The 22,298-nt window shown below is 34.2% G+C and overlaps 1 protein-coding gene and 1 long non-coding RNA gene across 17 annotated transcripts in view; one reads left to right on the forward strand and one right to left on the reverse strand.

Annotated features, from left to right (window-relative positions):
- The window catches only part of LOC122714451 (CUGBP Elav-like family member 2), a 506,303-nt gene that overhangs the window by 430,632 nt on the left and 53,373 nt on the right, over positions 1-22,298 (forward strand). The window lies entirely within an intron of this gene.
- LOC122714536 lies at positions 18,939-19,467 on the reverse strand. Its single transcript, XR_006346669.1, has 2 exons — positions 19,263-19,467; positions 18,939-19,184 (listed from the first exon to the last, which is right to left on the reverse strand). It is a non-coding gene; the product is annotated as an uncharacterized LOC122714536 (long non-coding RNA).

Consider the following 22,298-nt stretch of genomic DNA (forward strand, 5'->3'; position numbering starts at 1 on the left):
AGAATCATTCAATGATAGAATCGATCTTTCCACTTTTCGATCAATATTAGAAATAAAATCGTTAAGAAGAGAAGAGAAGTCAAAAATCATTCAATGATAGAATCGATCTTTCCACTTTTCGATCGATATTAGAAATAAAATCTTGTTCGAATCTCATTCACTTGAAAAAAAAAAAGAAGATATTTGATTTCGAATCTAGAGGAGAAGCCAAGAATCATTCAATGATAGAATCGATTTTTTCACTTTTTCAACTTTTCCATCAATATTAGAAATCGTTAAAATCGTTAAAAATCTTCTTCGAATCTCATCCACGTGAAAAAAGAAAGTAAAAGAGATATTTAATTTCCTAACCAAGAATCATTCAATGACAGAATCGATCGTGTCCCTCGGATGGAGAAGAGTAGTACGAAGAAAAGGGTAGGCGATGCACATTTCCTCGACGTCTTTTTCCCTTCCCTTCGTCCCTTATTCGTCCGACTCGATTATGTCTTCTTTGACTGCACAATCTGCGCAAACCCCCTCAATTCAGCCAATTAATTTAGCACTTAATGAACGAGCTTTGAGCTACATTCTTCGTCATCGCGGGCCGAGACGAAGAGACGACTATGAAAACGAAAAGGATAAGACATCCCCTCCCCCACCTCTAAAGGATATCAAATTTTATATCCCCTTTTTATTGAATAATACCGACTCTTGATTGCGATAAATTACGAGAGAGACGTGGTTTCCAATCTCTCCATTGAAATTACGCATATTCAACGCTTGTGTTGAACAATATTTTCTTAATAAATAATTCTTCCCACGTTCCCACTTTGCACCCCATTTGAATTGACACAAGGCAAATATTAAAAAAAAAGAGAGAGAGAGAGAGAAAAGAAAAAGTCCACCCTTTAAGTAACTGGGAATATAAAATATCTATAATATATATATATATATATATATGTATGTGTGTGTTGTGCAAAAGTGTAGAAAAATGTGCGCAATAGTATCGTGATGGAAATCTGGGCACGGCGGTATGCGGGATGGAGGGAAATAAAAATGGAGCACGGGCGTTGGACGGATGAAAAACGAATGCTAATGAAATATTAACGACACCCGTCACGTGCTATGGCCCCAGCTGGACCAAGAATCGCGCTCATTTTTTCCATCTCTCTCTCTCTCTTTTTTTTCCTATTTTTCCTTTTTTTCCCCCTCTCTCTCTCTCTCTCTCTTTCTCTCTGCCCCTTTTTGCAACATTGTCCTGAAACCGCATGGCTATAACGGATACACGTGACGAGGGAGGGGGGGAGAGAGGAGGAAAGAGTCACGCGAATTGATGTGGAAACGCAACCCCGTAGAACCCCTATGTATTTATTTTAAACACGATGCGTTTTCCAAGTGGAAATTCTCGCGAAACAAAAAAAAAAAAAAAAAAAAAAAAAAAAAAAGAAAAGAAAGAAAATCGCGCGTTGAATAAATACACGAATATCGTTTCATTTTCACATCGACTTTCGACCCGGATAAAATGACTCGTTGTTGTTGATGAGACGACCGAAAAAAATTTCAAAAAGATTAAATGGAAAAAAGTTTGAAAGAAGATCGATTTTTGAAAAACTTGAAACACTACAGATCGAATGAATGAATTGAAAACTCTTCCAATTCCGATTAAACGAGAGAGAGAGAGAGAATTTGAAAAATGATCTCTGAAATTCGTATAATTACTCCCTTGCTTAATGGACGGATGGACGATTTTTCTTTTTTTGGAGAAGGAGGAGGAGGAGGAGGGTAGTTCCTCTCCTCGGCACGTCGATCAAACGACCCCTTCTCACGCGTCTGGCTGCGCGTCAATTCGTTTGACCAAAGGAGAAGAAGAAAAGAGGAAGAGAGAGGAGAAAGAAGAAAGAGGAGGAGGTCGCGCGAAGAGAGGTGAAAGCTTTATTTATACCCGTGACATTCTGTTTATTTTGGCTGACGCCGTGTCTCCCGTAAGTAACGACACACTCGGTCACGTGTTACGCTTCGTCCACGTTCCATCCATTCTCAGGATCGTTGCCACGCGGTTACGTCATCTCCTGATGAACTCTCTCTCTCTCTCTAGATAGAGGCGGATTAATCGATATCAAATCTCCATTTTGGACGAGGTGATTTTGGCATCGATTTCGCGCAATAAATGGAAATTATTCGAATATATTTTTCATTCTACGTGGAATAAATGAAAGAATTCTGTGAAGCAAAACGTACTACCTTCGCTAAATTGTTACAAGAATTTATTTTCTTTGCGGTCGATTCTTTCGAAGAATTAATTAATTAATATTTTCAATATTATGCTCTAATATAAGCTATTTAAATAAATAAAAAAAAAAAATTAAAAAACAATAAAATAAATTATAAAAAAAATTAAATAAATCATTATTATTAAAAAAATATTAATTATAATATTTGAAATTTTTATATTATATAAATTTAATATTAATACTGTAAATTTTCCTCTAAACATTTCAATTATAGTTTTTTCAAAATAAACTTCATAATTAAATAAAATAATATAATTAATTTTAAATAAATTTTCTTATAAATAAAATTTATAAATATAAATGATATAAAAAAATATTCCATACTTATTTCCCAATAATGTATATATATAAAAATTATAACCAAAAACTATTCCTAATAAAATTATTTTAAATACTATAAATTTATAAATCAATATTAAATTAATTCTATACAAATTAAAATTAAATTCTTCGATTCTATTTGAATTAAAAGGACTTGGTGTCACTTCTTACGAAGATAGTTGAGACAATCGATAAAAAACGTAATGCACGATACATTTATAATTATATTCGAGAAACATAATTAATCCAATCTAATGTTAATTTTTAAGTGTGGAGTAACGCGGTTGAAACAGGTTATATCAGGCACATTTCCATTATACTTAATCTCCCCGAGTTGTGAGCAATGCAATCCTTGACGTTGCGCGGGAGTGACGTAATTACGATTACCTCGGCAGAGACGAGTCAGCGTGCAATTCGCGCAGTCTCTCCTTCCTCTTTGCTCCAACGGATGCGTCTCCTCCAAGAATGGGTTCTGGTTTCATTTAATAATTAATCATTCGAAATTCCATCGCGACACGTCTTCCACGATTCGTGACGCTTCTTTCCAATCGAATAGACGGAGTTTCGATATTTCTTCTCCATTTTTTTTTTTCCTTACGATCCAATTACGATTTCTAATATTTTTTAATATTCTTTAAAATTACGCCGTCTTCTTTTGTCATATTCAGATTTATTTGATTATTTATGAACGATCTTCTTAGGTATTTGGAAAGATATTCTGCAAGGTGTAATAAAACTTAAATAATTAAAAATAATTAAAAATAATTAAATTGTTATAAAAATAATAAAAAAATAATTTATTAAAGAAATTATTTTGAATGTAAAATTTTAAAACATTGTACATAAAGCTGAGGTTGACAATCCGGACAATTTGGACAAAAAGTTGTTGTCTTTTTTAAATTCCTTTGCGTTTGATAGCTCCATTTGTCATCTTTTATCCGAATAACATAATTTCCAATCTAATATTTATATTAGAATTATTTTTATAATATTATGTTGGCGATATTATGTTGACTCTGTTGAAAGTTTTGACAAGGTTTTGTTATATTTTCGAATAATCTTAACAATTTTGCTAATAATTCTCTAAATCTTCTAATTTTGGGCTATCACGAGTCTCATGGCGATACGACAATTAGATAATTTATGAACATATCTCTGACCATCGAACACGATTACCTACTGGTTTCTAATAGACAAGCCACACGAATAATTTATATACAATTCACAATTTAAGAAGTACATTTGTTACGACTAGTCGAAGGGCATTCGACATATCCAAATTATCCAAATTAAAATATTCAAAATATAATAATAATTTATATATAACATAATAATATGATAAATTTTTATATAATAATCTACTAAGAAGAACATTTGTTACGACTAGTCGAAGGGCATTCGACATATCCAAATTATCCAAATTAAAATATTCAAAACATAATAATAATTTATATATAACATAATAATATGATAAATTTTTATATAATAATCTACAACTAAGAAGTACATTTGTTATGACTAGTCGAAGGACATTCGACATATAATCTAAATTATTCAAATTAAAATATCCAAAATATAGTATATAAATTAGTATTACTATTCAATGCTATTATATATTGATACAATTACTATTATCAATACTTCTATTGCGGATCATGGTGATACGACAATTAGATATTAGATTTATGAACATATCCTGCTCTAACTATCGACACAATTATCTGCTCACTTTGGTCTCTAATAGACAAGCCACACGAATAATTTATATATAACATAATAATATAATAAATTTTTATATAATAATCTACTAAGAAGAACATTTGTTACTCAAAGGCATTAGATAAATATACTATAAAAATATACAATATAAATCAGTATTACTATTCAATGCTATTGTCGATACAATTACTATTATCAATATCGCGAACAATAATGGAAAGAAATGATGCGAGACGTTAATCTTACGAGCATCAGACTCTTAGCATTACTAAAATATCGGTAGAAGTACTGGAGTACACTTGAGTACAGCAGCGCACCACGTGGCCTGAAGGAGAATTTAGAAACACGCATGGCGGTCAACGTGTCTCAAAGGAGACCATGCAGGAGGAGGTAATTTTTTTCTCGAAGATTTTTTTACAAAAAAATTACTCGCCTATAAATACAAGATAAATTTTTAACGAATATTTATATTACATATCGTATTCTTTTTCCTTTTTTAAGTTTTACGACAAAGAGGAAGAGAAAGAAAAGGCGGGAAGAAATTTTGCGATGCGTTGAGTCTCTGACGATAATCGTCAATAAATCGGGAGAGACGGAAACGCTCGCTGCGACGAGATCAGGAAACGCGAAGGAGAAACGAACGCGAATGTGTACGGTTCGTGGTCAAACGAGCGCGATAAGCCTTATCTTATCGAACGAAAGAGAGGCGAACGAAAGTTGCTCGTACGCGAACCGCGTGCGCTCGTCGGAAACGAGACACTCACGTTGAAATGGTGTGGCGCGCGGAGTGTTTCGAGAGGATAACGAATAATCGAACATTTTGCGCGGAAGCTTCCAGCTTCGGTCTGTCTTCCCCCCTCCTCCCTTCCTTCAAATTATAAATCGAGAGAGAGAGAGAAAGAGTGAGAAGATTTAACCGCAATTTTGAACCGTAATTTTTTTCCCCCTCCCTCTTCCTCTCCTGTATTCTACGTTTTCGAATCGATCAACCGGTGTAGAACACGCAGTCTTCTAGTTGCATATTTATTCAGTTGGTGATTATTCAAGAGCATTCATGTATATTCCATGAATTTTGAAACTTTATTTTCTTATTATAAAAAAACGAGCTTTGGAAATTGGAAGGAAAAAAAAAAAAAAAAAAGAAGAAGAAAGAATGTGTCGAGCACACACATTTTTCGCATACGGAACAACATTTTTACACGATTCGTTCGCCTTCATTGCTTCATTAGCTATTCGATTTTTTTTTTTTTCAATTCAATTTCGAGACTGAGAGAAAATAATATTAAATAGGATCGTTGTTCTCTTCTTCAAATCGATTAACTTGTGACAAATTCATAAATGAACGGATCTGATATACTAAAAGTGAAAAAGGGATTCAACAATTTCGTTCTCAGTTTTATTTTTATATAACGCAAGAAACAAAATCATCTTCGGTGCAAATCCAGTCTTCCAGACGAATCCCTTTTCTCGTGGATCGTGGATTCAATTCGTCGTTTTCTTTTCGCAAAAGGATTTTTATTTACCGGCCATTATCGAATGATAAAACGAGAAGAAAAACAGCGCTCTACATCTGTGTACGTAATATCGTAGTTGACACGTAGCTTTTTGAGAGAACTATGATAACTATTCCCAAACGAACGAACTAACCTAAACGCCAACGAAACTAAAAGGAGTGGACGAGAAATGAATATTCATTCGAGGTGTCACCCGGATGTGGTGTAACCTCGGGAAAAAAGGAGATCTACGAGGAGGGGGAGGGGAAGGAATAAAACGAAAATAGCGGAATAACTCTTCCTCTTTCTTCTCTTTTACACGTAGCGAGGAGGCATCGTTTTTTTTTTTTTTTTTTTTTTTTTTTTTTTTTTTTTTTTTTTTTTTTTTTTTTTTTTTTTTTTTTTTTTGAATAAATCGATGAATTGAAGATTCGTGTCGACGTTTATGCCGCGATTTACTCTCGCGTTTCGTCTCGTTGACGGATTATACTTTTTTATTTATTTTCGTTTTTTGTTTTTCTTTTTTTCCACGATAAAACACGCGTGTCCTTTGCTTAGAAAATTGTTTGTTTCAATCCGAAAATTGATATACTTTTCTATTTTCTCCTTCTCTTTCTCTCTTTCTTTCGAAAAATCTCGAAAACTTTCTCGGATAACTCGCGCGTTGTATTATTATTTCGTTTCGAGATACAAAAGGGTGGGTTTATTTCTTTCTGGCAGATAATAAAATTCGAGCAAATTGATAGGTTTTTTTTTCTTTTTTCCAAAAAAAAGAAAAAAATATATAAATTCGAATTTAATATGTTGAAAAGATATCAACCATCTTTGAAAATTCTGAATTTTAAATTCGTCGAAACATCATGAAACATTGGAAATCCAGGTTTATTTTTTTCTGAACACGCGGTTTTTCTGAATAGAATAATCTTGTTGATTTCGATATATTCGGGATATATAAATAATTCAATTCGATATATTTCATTCAACTTCGAACTCGAAAAATTCTGGAAATCAAAATCATTCGAGATCTCAATGTAATGTTTCGATCTCTTGTATAATATAATTTTTCTCCTCTCGAGTTATACTTGTCCATTTATATTATAAACAGATATATTTCGCGTAATATTTTCGAATATTTCACGATGGCGCAATTAATCTTTTCTTGGTAAAAAAGATAATTAATCGTTCGATCCTCCTCGTTGAAAAGCTTCTCTGCAAAAAAGAAACCGTCCAATCCAGAAAAAAGAAAAAAGTTTTCGAGTCGCCGTTCTAATACGTCTTAACACCTTTTGCACTCTCTCTCTCTCTCTCTCTCTCTATCTATATATATATATATATATATATATATATATATATATATATACAATATCTCTAAGAGAAATTGTTTACCGTAATAATTAATCTTGGTTGCAATACCTGTAATTAACTACGTTAATTATAACCGTTCTCGTAGGATAGCTACCCTTTACAAACTCTTTTCGAACCAACTTTTCATCGAGGAAATATCTTTTATTCGTCGCTTATTTGGACAATTTTTCTATAACATTCGATTCCATCATCGCACATTTTTCATTCCACGTATATCAACGATGATATATTTCGTATATCATTTTGATTAAACGTAACTTTTAACTACTTGTCGGATGAATTGAAGGTTTGATAATCCTCTCCAAAAAACGTCAAACGGTTTTGCAGAGGAAAAGAAGGAAGAGAAATTTAACCTATGAAATATTGAATCGCTTTTCTTCTTCGTTTGTTTGATTAAAAAAAAAAGAAAGAAATTGGGGGAAAAATATAATACCCCTTTAATAATACCCCTATCCACTCACTTACGAATCCATTTTTCTCTTCCCTTTCCACGACTATATTCCAGCTACACCTCGGCTACACATATTTGATAAAACTTATCTTATATACTCGAAAAGTTGTTGAGAAAATTTTTACATCTAATTTATTTCTCCACTCCACTGGGAAAAAAGTTTCGTTTTTTTTTTTTTTTTCCAAAAATTGAAATTCGAGAAGAGAGAGAGAGGGGGGGCGGTTATTATTATATCCTATTTGCCAAAGCAGAGGTATTATATATAGGGTGATCGTAATGAATAATAAACGGGTGTATATTGGGGGGAGGGGCGAATTTATAATGCAAAACGCACGCCTGATTTTTCGCCTCCAGCTTCCTCGCCGTCAAGCGTCCTCGAAGAACCTTCCAAACCCCCATCAATGAAACATGACTTGGCAAACACTCCGCTTAAAGTGAACATGCACTGACTTCGACCAATTCCCCTCCCCCAATGCCTCTGCCATTCCCATTTCCTTCTCTGTCGTGCGAATGCCAAGGAGAGGGTATCAAAAATTCATAGGCAAATAAGTGATTATGATTATTAAATTCGGCTTCTTCGCTCCCGTGGAACGATCTGTAACGAATTGATCGAATTTGTTATAAAGGGAGGGGTTGATAATTTCTGTGTACTGAATTCTCTCTCTCTTTCTTGATTTTTTTTTTTTTAGTGTTACTTTAATAATTCGTTGGGAAGGAAATTTTGGTTATAATGATTTTTGTTGGAAAATTCATCCATTTGTTTCTAACATTTCCCGATATTTCCTTTCGAAACGATAATTACATCGATGATATTTCTTTCACGAATAATTTTAATAAGTTTCCAAATTATTTTCAATCTTTCCAGCAGATAAATAGAAGCTCTCTAGAAATTATTCTCGTTTCTCTTTTCTTCTTTTTACGATTAAAAAATTGAAGAAATCATTGGGAGGAAAATCCGCTCTTGACGGATTATTGACGAGAGTTTATTCGGTTGAAGTTTCGTCTCGGTTGAATATGCAAACCCACGAAAAGTGGATCACGACGATCAGATAAATAGATCCAACTCTGCCAAATTTCTTGTTCAAGTCGTTCGAAGTTCACTCGTGGAATGATATGCTAGTTGGTTTCCAGATCTGTCTCAATTCTTCGAAGAAATTTGTTCACTGAAAGCAATAAATAAAAATATATTTAATTACGAAAATATTTAAAGTATGACAACTATGAATAATAATGTTGCTGCAACATCGAATAATAAAAATACATAAAATTTCAGTGAACTTTAAATTCTATAACAAAATTGTTTAATTGCGAAATCGAGAATTTATTTATTTATCACAGTTTGTTGGTAAGAATATTATCGAGCTTAAGGGCCTCGAGTTTTTCTTTTTTCTGATGACCATCGAATATTTACTTACGTAAAATAAAATCCTTCTCAGTTCCTGTTCTCTTAAATGTTTCACGTTCAGTGGTTAATTTCAACGGATAAACAAATTTGCGGCGTTTTATTTATCTAATCTTGTTATCTTCTCCGGATGGATAAAAGTGTTGCTTCATCAAAAATTTACATCTATTTTAAATTTACCACGCGTGTGTATATATTTATGCATTCTAGTGTTGCGTTACAGTGTTTCTCGCAATACAACAATACAAAATTGGATTAAAAAGAACCGCGAATTAAATTCTCAAGATTTCGAAAGCGTCATCAACAAAAGATCTCGATATGTATAAAATAAAATCCCATTTACGTTGAAGAACGTATCTTTTTGAAAACAATTTTTCAACAATTATCATTTGTCTTTTATGGACAAATTTTCACATAACAACAACAACGATATTTTTCGCTTTTCGAAATAAAATTCATCGTACGCAATATAAATTATATTTTACACCGAAACCCTCCTCTAATTAATCCTCCTTCATCGATATGGCGGCGCGTTCGAAATCGTGACTCCTCGAATCACGCGCCCCCTATTCAACGTTTTTCCTCACAATGGGACGCGTTTAATAATGCGAGTGGCGTAGGAAAATCGAGGTGGCGTGTTTCGAGTTTCGAATTGAAAGGACGCCGCCATTTCGTTTCATCGAGCGTAAAATGTAATTGGGCCAAAATGATTAAAATCACGGATACGATGGAGATTTCGATCGCATGGAAACTCGTGTTTATCGTTCTTCGATCCGAAGAATTTACTCGTTAGACGTAACTCCATCGTGTTCGTAAACAGCGCGTGGAACGTATTCTTATTGGAGATTGGAAAAATTTTACTTCTCATCTCGATCGAAAAGAAATGTTGCTTTGGAGGATTCCGATACGAGAAAGATATAAAAATTGGGGAAAATTGTCGCACACGTCGTTGCTCTCCAAATTTCCAAGTGACGCGATTTCACAGGGAACGAGATGAACGAATTTTGTTTGATAAAATTGATAAAATTGATCGAAGTACACAATAGATTTAAAATTTTAAATCTATTCTACGAATATAATTATTCGAACGCGCGACAAACGTTCTCCTTAATTAACGATTGACAACGATCGGGGAAAGATCAATGGAGGTGGTTGGAGGGAATGCAAAGGAGAGGAAAGGAGTCGCGGATGGAATCGTTAACGCGATGGGGGAGGATCGAGATACCGATGGCCATCGATATCGAGTCAGGTAGCCAGTTCTCTCTCTCTCTCTCTCTCTCGTATTCCACGGCCCGTGGAAAATATCAGCGTATTCGTTTCTCGGTATTCCGTCTCGAACGAATGCCAAACGCATTCGAATCGAATACGCGAAGCCGTGTCAGCCTGGGGAACGTAGAAATGCATCGCGTTAATCTCTCCGCCCATTGTCGCCATCAGAATCGGAAACGCGTGTTACATATGTAACTTCCGCTCCCCGTCCACTTACGCGACTTTTCAGGGGCGAGGAAATTATCGAATTTGAAGAGTGAAAATTTTCTGAAAAATCCGAATCGGATATCCTGGAATTTTTATTATCGCGCAAGTTGCCAAAATATTGAACGAATTTTTTTTTATTGGCTTCTCGGTATATTGAAATCGTTGTTGAGAAAATTTGGAATTAAAAAGAGAAGAATTTGAGAAATCGAATCTTGGAATTTTATTATCGTGCAAGTTGCCAAAATATTGAATGGCTTCTCGTTATATTGAAATCGTTGTTGAGAAAATTTGGAATTAAAAAGTAAAAATTTTTTGAAAAATCGGAATCGGGTCTTGGAATTTTATTATCGTGCAAATTGCCAAAATGTATGTTGTTGAGAAAATTTGGAATTAAAAAGAGAAAAATTTGAAAATCGAATCTTGGAATTTTATTATCGTGCAAATTGCCAAAATATTGAATGGCTTCTCGTTATATTGAAATCGTTGTTGAGAAAATTTAGAATTAAAAAGTAAAAATTTTTTGAAAAATCGGAATCGGATCTTGGAATTTTATTATCGTGCAAGTTGCCAAAATGTGTGTTGTTGAGAAAAATTTGGAATTAAAAAGAGAAAAATTTGAAAATCGTATCTTGGAATTTTATTATCGTGGATAAGGAGAAAATCGGTGTTCTATATGATCACGAGATAAAAATATGTGGAACCTCCCTTCATCTCATTTTCGAGAAGAAGAAAAAGAAAAATTAGAGAAAAACCGTTGAATTTCGTGAAATTTTCGTCGAATCCTTCCTACACGAAATAGAAAATTCTGCGTCGAAGGATCGAGAAGGAAAGCAAAAAGGAAGAAACATCCCACAAGAGGAGCAAAATTAACCGTGGAATTTCAACGGAATACTAATACGCACGAACAACGACAACGGAAACAAAGATGAACGCGCGCAAAGGAGACGGGCCAATGACAAATAAAATTTGTACACAAGCTGCACCACCGAAAAATCGACATCCACGACATCCAAGAGAACATCCTACACCTGAATACCTTGACTTATTCTCGCCCCATTATCGGTCCCATTGTACGTTTTGGTCCGGCAGGAAGAGGCGCGTTCAGAAACGAGACGCGTCATCACGGCCTTTTACAAGTGGCTCTCGCCGTTCGAGAAAACGCAGAGAGACGCGCTTGTTGGTCCCGCGACCAACTCGGAATCGTGTAGAAGAAGATTGGAACTCGGCCAAATATTTATACACAGCTCTCTCTCTCTCTCACTCTCTCTCTCTCTATAAGCCGCGTACGCTGTTGCTTCACTACACGCCCGTCTTATATATCGCAACCGGTATTTAATGGGTATCGCGTAATAAAATTGTTGCTCCACTCAACCACTCAATTTATCCACGCAAGTTTTCCTTCTCATTACTCTAATTTAATTTAGCGTAACGAATATGCGTAACGATATCCTCTTTGGAAATTATTATATCATAGAAATATTCGTTATTTCATTATTTCATTTACCGTTGATGATTCGTGCTTGAATATAAATAGTTCGAACAATTAATTAAAAGATTGTTAGTTTCTTATATTACTTTTTTATATATTACTCCTACAGAAGGAGTGTAAGTAATTTTCAAAGAGCATAGGTTTTTTTGGAGAACAGTTGTGGTAATGGATTAAATGAGCTGAACACATAAATGGGATAATTAAGATAAAGGCAACAGGCTTAGACAAGTTATTGTGGAAGACGGAATCGCGAAAAGAAATAACGTACGTTATTGTACGATATATCTACTGTTTTATATTGTTTTCATCGCAACGAATTCGCGATAAGAAAAAGGCATTCTCGAGCCGAGAAAAAAAAAGAAGAAGAAATGAAACGTAGATAAACGAAAAGATGAGCAACGCTGCCAAAGCGTATTACGCATCGAAGGGAATTTGGAATGAACGGATATTCGTGTATCCTAAATACCTGATTTGCCAGCCATTCATTGATCTTGTAACGAAGCAAAGCGTAGAGCTAGATGTTATTTCTGCATGGATGTTGAAAGACGAGAAGTATTCGAGGATTCTTTGGAATTTTGATGAAAATCGAAGAATTTTCACGATCTGGTATATTTATTCGCGCATAGATGGTTCATTCAGGTTGAACGATCGTTTGATCGATACCTTTTATTTTCCAAGTGGATAATTTTTAAAAATCTATACTAATATACTACACTAATTTGTTGGTTTATTGTTGATTTAAGACATACGTAAATTTTGACATCTCGCGATACAATATAAATCATTTAAACTTTCATCAAACTTTGTTCCTCGTTCCAAATTCTTACAAAATGTATTACATTATATGTAAAAAATTTTTTTTTTCTTTTTGACACAATAATCGATGAAAAACTCTTATCTTTGAACCAAAGAAAGCCTCATAAAACGTGTTACTCATAAAGATAACAAATCCAAAAAAAATATTTACTTTCCAATTAATAAACTTAGAATGTTAATTGTTGAAAAAAAAGATATAAAATTTAATTACATTTGTTGCTATATCGTGTATTTTTATAGAAAAAAAAAATATATATGTATAATTTTCATGAAAAGTCTATATATTTATCTTTATAGTAACCTAAAACGTGTCAAAAAGAATATTGTACATTTTGAATTTATTTTATCTTATATTCTCTTCTTGTTTTTTTTTTTTTTGTTGAAAGTAAAACAGCGAAACATGAAATGTTCCTGTGTAAAATTCCTATGTGCACGCAGTATTTATACATGTTCTTATAGCTTCGTATTTATTTAACGTACTATCTTTTATTGTCAAGTTTTCGTTATTTATCGCGCGGACAATACACAAAATATTTAAGCTCTCTAAATTTCGTTATTTTTATCTTAAACGCATTTATTTACACGCACGAATTCCCAACGTTTTTCAACGATGGTTTCGGAACAATTGGAACAATATTTTTGCAATAATAAATATTTATTATTATAAATACGCGACGCAACGAGTGTTCGAGTGTTCGCTAAGAACACTTTCGTTTCTTTTTCTTTCTTTCTTTCTTTCTTTTTTTTTAAACATTTGCCACTGTGACTCAATCGAGATGCAATTTTTCGAATATTTTCCCGTTGCAAAATTGTTCGTTTCATTTTTCGGCCGCCATTTGTTGCTCGCCGTGTACAATGGAAACAACGGTGAAACACGGAAACGCGTTATTGTCAGCGTATTTTTAATTTACAACCGAGTACCGCGAATTCGAATGCATTATTCTCGGTTACATTCGGTCACAAGGAAAGCCTTTCAACCGTCATCAATTATTTCATGGGTGGAAAATCCATTTCGCTGGAAATGGAGGGGTGGAAGGTCAGCTAATCACGAATGCATACGAGCCCTAACAGGCTTATTCGTAGTCATCCATCTCGATTTTCGAATTCCCGACACCCATGTCGATGATTTTCAATTAGTATCCACTGTATATTGTGTACGTGTTCCCGTTCAATCTGTCATGACCAGCACCTCCTTCTCTTGAGATAAATATATATATATATATATATCTCAATTCTTTTCTATTTTTTTTATGAATAAAATTTTACGAGCAACGAGGACGAAACGAAACGAGGATGGATCAAGAGCGAACTCGAATTGGTTCTTAATTTTCGCGGCAAATTTTAAATTTTACGTTCGTCCTGTCGATAATATCGGTGAATTATTATGTAACAGAGAGAAAGAGAGGACGAGTTGTGGGACGTATTGGATAACCCTTGTATCGTATATACTAAAGGTACAGGTTCTCGACAATTATTATTATTATTATTATTATTATTATTATTGTTATTATTATTATTATTATTATTGTTTCACATTATTATTAATGTACTTTCGCGTTATTACGTATAATGTAATGGCTTTCGAATTATTTTATTACCTCTGTATTCTGTTTTAACACGCGCATTGGCATTTGTGCGTTTCATCAAATTCATATTGAGACAAAGAGAGAGAGAGAGAGAGAGAGAGAGAGACCCCCTCTCCCCTCGCATAACGTTTATACGCACGATGCAAATAATTTTACCACCGCGTCTCCTTTTGTTGTTTTGTAATTCGTGGTGGAGTAAATCGTGTAAAATGAAACGTCGTGTCGTCTCCTCCTCTGTCGTATTCGAATAATTGATCGAATAATTTTTTAAATAAAAAACCGCATATATATAAACCGACGAATATAATACGAAGGGGAAGAAAGATTGGAATTTAATTGAATTCCAACGTGGCCAGACGCCGCCGCCTATGCAAGATTTTCTAGCAGTTGAAGAATCAAGAATCACAGCGTAGGCGGGAATTAATGTAACAGTTGGCGCGCAAGAACAGTTTCGAGCCCAGGAATGCTCTGCCCGTGCAACAATATAAGCAAGAGATTTAATAGCGAGGTATGTCGGCCGAAATGGAAGGATGACTCGAAATCACGAAACACAGGTGGATGGTGGACAACCATCATCACGGTTTCGGGATGATGTGGTGTTGATAGATCGATTTATCGTGTCCCTCTTATTCGACGATGTTGTTCGGCGTCGGAAAATACGAGCGAGTACAATGGAGAGCGCAGCATTGAAACGGATGGAAATCGTATATAATTCCTCGGCAACGCATTAATTATGGCAATTAGTCAAAAGATTCGACCGAGACGGAGATTGATATATTGCGCACCCGAGATTATCCGAACTATTATCGCCTCTTTTTTTTCTCCATTAAATTATTTTATCAGAAAGGGTACGATACTTTCCTTCTTTTTTTTTATTAATAAACTTTTAACATTTCGATAAGAGGGAGGAATATATATATATATATAAATTTTAATTGAATACGAAGATAATTTTCTTCGTTGTTAAATTGAATTAAAATTTCTTCAAATCGGATTAAGATTAACCGGATGTTGGAACAGTCGGAATATTCAATCAGCTGTTAACACGTTAACAACACAAATTCAAAAGATGAATTCATCGACGACAATCGTGTCGTGAGGCTTGATAAAGAAAAAAAAAAAAAGAAAGAAAAGAAGAGAAAAAAATCTACCTAAAAGGTTATTACCGGCTTCGAGGAATAGCCGTGCTATTTCTATGTTAAGAAGCCCTCCCTCCCTCTTCCTCCTTTCCTCCCCTCCTCTCTCTCTCTCTCTTGAAAAGAGATCTTACTAAGAAAGCAAATGCGCCCATGAATAATGGAACGCGTACATTGTCTCCCGCCTCTTCTTTCGTTGCATCTATGCTCTCCACTCATTGCTTATCTTGGTGTTGCGTTGCTCAACTGTTTGGTAATCGATGCCAAATATATATATATATATATATATACACACGTCTCTCTGTATTTCTTGTACCGTCGATTTCCGATCTTTCCATGTCTCTCTCTCGATAACCTTAAATTTTTATCAAAAATTTCGATGAAAAATTCACCACGTATTTATTTATCACGCGTCGAACGAAAGGAAATTTTATCGTCTCATATTATAGAAAGATTCATATGATAAATTTGCTATTTTCATAAAAAAAATAAATAAATAATAATATTCGTTAAAAATCGATGGAAAAATGATCGATCGAACGGAGGTACGATGGAATCCACAAATCAAATTTATTCGATCTACGAGGCGGCACGGCTCGAAAGAATGGATAGATACGGTGTGATCGTGGCCTGATATTCGAATAAAAATCGAACGTTCTCCGCCGTCTATCGAATCAAAATAAGTAATGTTGATATAAAATTGGATCACCTCCTCCTATTGGATCAAAAAATTAGTAGAATTTAATTAGTAATTTGTAAATTAGTAATTTGTAATTTTAAATTAATAGAATAGAAAATAGTAGAAATTAGAAGTATTGAAATTTCGATCAAATAGTAATATTGTAATATCACCTGCCAATACTGGTAGAGATATAATTAATAAAATTGCTGTATAATAAAAACTGATCATGGAAATGATGAAATTTGATCATAATTTAATGAAAAATTTTTTATTATTATAATTGTAACTATTAAACTCCTATGATCCTGTAATTGATGAAATTCCTGATATACGAGGAGAAAAAAAATATCCTCGCAAAGTTGGCGGCGCAGCATCGTCGACGCGTGGATCCCCATCGATAATGCGTCACTCCTGTGATGACGATGTATGCGATACGCGCGGCCACGTATAAATAATGCATCATCCAGCTCGAGAAGGGAGACAGGCCACAAATATCCATGAAACTTCGATGCCAACGATGACCTCGTGCCCTCTGTTGAATCGACTGGTAGTCATCGACACGACGGACCTCTACGTACACACACGCGCGCGCGCGTGTGTGTGTCTGTCCGTGCTGCTTCTGTCCCTCTTGCATGGAATTAAAATGTCGAGGTGAGGAGCGTGGCGCAGTCCCTTTGTAAACACGCGATCGAGAGTTCGTTTGGTGGAACGATCATTGTCGTTTGAACTTTTTGATTCGTGTATAGGAATGGATGATACGTGGATTCACTTGGAGTGATGGTGTTTCGAGAGTGAGTTTTCTTTCCAAGTTTTTCTTCCCGGTTTAATCGAAGAGAAGATTTGAGGTTAGGAAACGCGTAGATTCGCGTAGATTGCGTTTAGAAATTTCGTTTAAGTAAGTAAATGTAGATGTACGCGATAGTAGGTTGATTATTTTGTGTATTATTTCGAAGAAATTGTTTTCAATATTCGTTTTCTATATTTTAGTTTTGTTATGTGTATATCGATAGAATTTTTTCAATCGTATTGCGTTACATTTATATATTCGACAAATATTTTTCTCGCGAGAAAGTTTAAAAGTTGCCTTTTTAAAAGTGAGATTTCGAATTAAATTTCTCGCGATAAGAAGACGGCTCTTTCCACAGTTCGATCATTTATTTTTAACGAAGATCGATTTTCTCGCACGTGGATCGATCTAACAAATTAACTCGATGTGTGGAGATTGAAAACGAACGATGATCGATTTATCGATGTTTTTCAATGCGTGGGATGTGGACTATTATTCCTTATTCCCGTTATTTATTAAAACGCGTTTTATTCATTACGTCCTAGCGTTTTGTATCAAAATTAAATTTTCGAAGTGAATCAATATCGAATTTCAATCCAGGAGAGATTAAAAGTGTGTGAATGAAGGTGATTGTGAACGAGGGAGGGAAATTTTTCTAGATTTTTTTTTTTTTTTTGAAAAAATTTTCAACTCTTATTTAACGTTATTATACTTTCTCTAGATTTTCGACATTGAGAAACAAGAATGAGTAATTTGTTTGGGTAGCGCGACACGGTTGTTGCGACGGCGTTTATCGGTTGGTGAGTCACCGACTTGGCCACAGAATTGGAAATTATTCACATGATAATGATACGATTAATATATAAATCATCTACGTGGCTAAGAAAAATTAAATAGTGATAATATAATGGTTGATTGGAAATTATCGTGATATGATATTCAATATTATTATCTGTTTATATTTTTTTTTAAATTTTACTTTTTCCAAAAATGAAATTAATAAAAATAGAATTAAAAATATGAAATTTTTTTTTAACGTATATCATTATACAAATGTATGTAAAATATACTATTATATTCCTATTATATTTATTTTTATACGATAATTTGTAATTTCCATACAGATAAGTAATTTTAAAATGTTCTATTGTATTATCGTATTATTATTATAGATTGTCCACAAGTGATAATTTTTTATCCCATTTTTTCCACGTCTATTACTACTGAAAAATAATTTAATAATAATAATAATAATAATAATAATAATAATGATAATACATTACCTAAGATGTTAATAATAAAAATACTTCACAAGGGGCAAAAAATAATCGTTGAATTAAAAATTTGCATTTCATATAACGAATATGCATTAAAATTATTTATGCAACATGATAAATATGCGCCGCATTTTAATCGCCAAGTTATACGATGCAATTTTTATGTTCTATAATAAAATATTTTATTCGCGTTTGCAGTGTACAAAGGTATCAAGAATTATATATTTACATTTACTAGAAACGAATATGCTTATTCTATAGACTGCGGTATAGTAGACCGAAAAAAAAAAAAAAAAAAAAAAAAAAANAAAAAAAAAAAAAAAAAAAAGGAAGGAAAAAGATAAATTTACATTGTATGAGATAATCGCTTTGTGTCACTTTTAAATAATTCAGAAGCCCGATGGAAGATCAACACGCAGTAGTTCGGTTATTCTAAAGACTTGTTTCTTACTGAAATACTGAAAAGGTAACAAATAATTGAATTGGAAACGGTGGATTCCGTTATTTCTCACATTTTTTTTCTCATATTATTATTATTATTATTATTATTATTATTATTATTATTATTATTATTATTATTATATTTCGCAATGTGTAGAGATTTGAAAAAGGATGAGCATGATGAAGAAATTAAGGAAGAATAAAAAAAACGTATTCAAAATGTTCGGTATACGTTTCAAATTTTAATTATCTTCGACGATACGTAATTTCGTTCGAAAGAGAATAAATAAAAAATGGAAAAGAGGAGCATCGTTGCAATCACCCATCCATGATAATTTTCTTCTTGTAAATCTTCTTGTGATCTAATAAAAAAAAAAAAAAAAAAAAAAAAAGAATCACGCCAAACTTCCAAATCTCTTCCAAAAAAATTCTCCATTATTTCGCGTTACACGTTAAACGAACTTTCCAACCTCGAAACAGTAAAAGAACGTTAAATACATAATAATCTTAAAAATATCGAAATGCTCGATGATAAGTATATTCCATACTTAAGGAGTACGATTACGAGAGTTGATGAAGAGCGAGATCACGCTGCACTTCGTCCACTTCTACCACGCCAATGCGCGCCTAGTTTAAAGTTTCCTCTTTTTCTTTGGACTCGCGCAGCACTTGCACATCTTATGCATATTCCGCGATGCACGAAGTCACGTGTGCACAAGTCTCTGGCCTGTCGTGCGATCTTCTGTTGGCTCGGACAGCAATCGTGCTGTTTTCTTCGGATGATGCGGCGCGGTGGTCTTAAATACGAGGAGCATATTAAGTTAGAACACGATGTGATCTAATCTTATAAATTGTCGGGGAGTCGGAGGAGTGGAAGGGAGGCGAAGCTTTGAGAGAACGTGGACGCGATGCTTCAAAGTAAATCGCTCGTCGTGAAATACGTTTGATCGTATATATGATCAAATATATATATATATATATAGATTATTGATGAACAGATTTAGTATATTTGATATCGTCGAATTATGACATTAGCCGGGTAAATAACACGCTTCGAAAAGGTTTCGAACAATAAGCTGGGATAGGGTGTAATTAAATTTAGTGAAAAGTTAAAAGGATTGAGTGGAATCTTTTCACTCTATTTCTTATTTTTCACTTGCACTTCTTTTTGAAGTTTTGAAAATTTTTCAAATCGGTCGTTCGTTATTTAAAGAAATGTTTATAATGAATATTACTTTATCGATGTCTTATGCTCGTTAGAATTATTTAATTGTAAAAAAAATCTTAGGTTGAAAAAATATTTACGTAATATCTTAATTTACGTAAAAATCGCAAAAAAAGTTAAAGGCAGCAAATATGTAGTATTTCTTTCCTTTTTTAATTAACATTTTATTAAGCATTTTGCGATTGAATTTCAATATTCGTGATAACGTTAGATATTGAATATTTTAAAACTGATGTATAAATTGTAATTAATTTATTCAAGTAATAATAGAAATAAATCGATACGAATCTATTATGTTTAACATTAGGTGATATAATTTAATTTGAAATACTATTCGATTTTTTAATAGGCAAAAGAGGATTTTGTATAATTTAAATCTAAAATTTTATATATATTTCGTATGAATACTCGTAAAATAAGCTAATTATATTCAATTTATATTACTCATGACTTCATCGATATGCTTATCATATTGATTTTATATCATTAAACGATATTACCTTATTTCCTTATCAACAATTTTTTCCAATTTATCGTTCTTAGAATTCTAATCACTGTTTATTTGATATCGCAACATCAAAGTGTTATAATTAAATCAAATTTAAAAATAAAATTTCAATAGAGATAAAAAAAAAAAATAAAAATTATTTCATCACTTCTATAAGTAAATTCAACGATAGTAGTCGTCTTGTATTTGAATTTCTAGTGGAAACACGCAAGACTGTCAAAAATGATCACAGAAAGCATATGTCATTCCAAATAAGATACAGAGTCTAAAAACCCTGCCAAATTATTCGAATGAAAGAGGGAAGTTAAACGTAAGATTTCCATGCTCACGTAAAGCTCATAAGCGGAAATTGAATGTTTGATGCACGAAACCAGGAAGAGGGAGGGGATGGGGCTAGAAGGCGGTAAGAATAAAGAAGAAGGCGAGAAGACGGAAGGTGGGAAGAGAAGGCAAAGTGCGAGTGGGATAGACGAGCTCGAACAAAAACAGAAGAGAGGGGAGGCGGTTGGCGCGACGTATTGGGAGGAGAGGGATAGAAGACAGTCGTGAGTGCACGAAGAAGCACGAAGTGACGAGTGGCGGTGGAAGCTTGAGGCGAACGCCGGTTCTCTCACTTGTTGAGTGTCGAGCGACGAACTGAGTCCTACCGTTCGGTCAAACGGCGACAACGGTAGAGACAACGGTCGCGTGTTTTCTCGTGTGCAACGTATACAGCGTGTGATTGCTCGCGAACCACACGCGGTGCACGCGAGAACGTGATAGACGCGCGCGTGTCCGACATTTTTTAGATCGTGTGCGCGGGTGAAAACATATATGCGCGCGCAGGCGTCGTGCGCTGTCTCTCGTCGTGCGATAATTCGATCGATCGATTTGTGTCGTGGGCATAACTTCGATTAGAAACGAAGAATTTTATGGAGGAAAGTGAATTGTGCAATACACGAGGATCGTCGTTGCGAGTCGCGTGCCTTATCATCGTCATTCAGAGGCACGACGAGCAAAAGTTTCTGGAACAGCGGACGGCATCTATTTTCGAGTACTCGAGTCACAGTATCTTCGCACCGACAGCTTGTCCACCACCATTATTCCGGCGTATTTGTTCTAGATTAAAGTGCACGCGATCGGTCGACGTTAAATCCAACCGAATACGCCGGAACTATGCACGATCGATCGTTACCCTGAATCGTCGTAGAATCGATGGAAGAAACGTTGTTTTCGTTCGTGGAGATCGTCTTATTTTCATTGGCGATACGATCGACCGGACAGGTCGATACGTCGCCGGTGTTAGGAACAAGTCTCGTCACCGTTACCATCGCCAATCATTGTTACGATTATTCTACTGGCGTATTGCATAAGCATTGCCGGAGTGATTACGTAAGACAGGTTCGTTTGTGGAAAATAATCGCAAAATCGGATACAGGACATGTATTACGTTGTTATGTGTGACAGTCATAATAGAAATGCGTAGAAGTGTATAATTCATTCAAAGGAAATTACGGATCGTTACTCAATAATTATTGTTCGATCGATTATATTCCTGTGTTATTTTATTTTCAAAAAAAAAAAAAAAGAAAAGGATATGTTCATTTTTAATCACGTGCCAATGTGCAGAAGAAGTGTATAAATTGGAAACAAAACATTATTGTCGCGTAAAATTGACCGTTTCCTTGTTGTCTTTGGTTCAAGTGTTTATACAATGTTATTTATAAAGTTTAGTTTCCGTGAAATTTGAGTGATACATCTGTTACGAGGCGAATTTAGCTAAGATTGTGCGCGAGCCTTTTTCAAATCTCCCGCGCACAGTGCACGTGTTGGAAATATCGACAATGGCGATGAAGAGTAAGAAACAGTATA

Source organism: Apis laboriosa, unplaced genomic scaffold (genome assembly GCF_014066325.1).
Source record: "Apis laboriosa isolate Shangri-la unplaced genomic scaffold, ASM1406632v1 scaffold112_cov148, whole genome shotgun sequence".
Taxonomy (NCBI): Eukaryota; Metazoa; Arthropoda; class Insecta; order Hymenoptera; family Apidae; genus Apis; species Apis laboriosa.